Source organism: Macaca mulatta, chromosome 10 (genome assembly GCF_049350105.2).
Source record: "Macaca mulatta isolate MMU2019108-1 chromosome 10, T2T-MMU8v2.0, whole genome shotgun sequence".
NCBI classification, from domain to species: domain Eukaryota; kingdom Metazoa; phylum Chordata; class Mammalia; order Primates; family Cercopithecidae; genus Macaca; species Macaca mulatta.
In genome coordinates, this window is record NC_133415.1 from 83188512 (window position 1) to 83190054 (window position 1543).

A 1543-nucleotide genomic window follows, 5' to 3' on the forward strand; every position below is an offset into this window, starting at 1 on the left:
TGTGTAGGCCACAAGAGGACAGCACTGCCCAAGAAGCAGAAAGAGCCAGGCTGGAATTCAAGGCTGGAGAGAATACACACACCGCTCACAGCTGGGCAGCCCTACTGTGCACCGGACACCTTGCTGCGTGCCAGGCACCTGGCTGAGTACTCTGCATGGCTTCGCTCATTGGAGCCTTGAGGATTCACCATGAGAAAGGCACTACTATCGCCACCCTTCCATCATCCCCCATTTTATCTGCTTTATCGTATTTATTTTTTTACTTGGACTTTGGGTGCCAAGACCTGGGTTAAACATTCTCATCGATTCTGCAAACTATCTGTTGCACAATTGGATTAAATTGGATTTCGCTCTTGATGCTCTTCTGCCCTTTCCCCTCCCCCTCCCACCCAAGTATCTGCTCCTGTGAGTCTGTTCTCTGGGCTTGAATACGTGTGAGAACGTATTCCGTAGGGATACGTGTAGGGATGTTCCGTAGTTTGTGAGGTTTTTTTCATTCATAGAAATGGGCCGGGCACGGTGGCTCATGCTTGTAATCCCAGCACTTTGAAGGGCTGAGGTGGGTGGATCACCTGAGGTCAGGAGTTAAAGATCAGCCATGCCAACATGGTGAAACCCCGTTTCTACTAAAAATACAAACGTTAGCCGGGCATGGTGGTGCATGCCTGTAATCCCACCTACTCGGGAGGTTGAGGCAGGAGAATCACTTGAACCCAGGAGGCAGAGGCTGCAGTGAGCCAAGATTGTGCTACTGCACTCCAGCTTGGGCGACAAAGTGAAACTCTGTCTCCAAAAAAAAAAAAAAAAAAAAAATTCACATAAATGATCTTGTGCTATAGATTTCCCCGTCTTCAATTTTTTTCTCCCATGCACCTGGTGTTTTTTATTTTTACTTCTTGGTTTTCTTTTTTAATCTGGTGTTTTTTATTCATTTTTTTATTTATTTTTATTTATTTATTTATTTTTAGATGGAGTCTTACTCTGTCGCCCAGGCTGGAGTGCAGTGCTGTGATCTTGGCTCACTGAAGCCTCAGTCTCCCAGATTCAGGCAGTTCTCCTGCCTCAGCCTCCCCAGTAGCTGGGATAACAGGTGCACACCACAACACCTGGCTAATTTTTGTATTTTTAGTAGAAATTGGGTTTCATCATGCTGGCCAGGTTGGTCTTGAACTCCTGACCTCAAATGATCCATTTGCCTCGGCCTCCCAAAGTGCTGGGATCATAGGCATGAGGCACTGCACCCGACCCTCATCTGATATTTTTTAGGGGCCCCTGCAGTTTGCTTTTCCAGGCATTGGCATGGATTCTCATCTACCGCTCACATCCTCAAACACCATCACAGTGACCCATGACCTCGAATGGGCTCCTTCTGGAACTGCAGGAGAAGTTCTCTGGGGTATACACCCAGGAGGAAAATGCCTGGGTCATCAGATACGCTCTTTCTTAGGCTCTTGGGTACTAAACTAGTCCAAACACTCAGCAGCAGAATATGGAATTCCCATGGCCCACATCCTCATGAATACTTGGAAGTTCCTGACTCTAC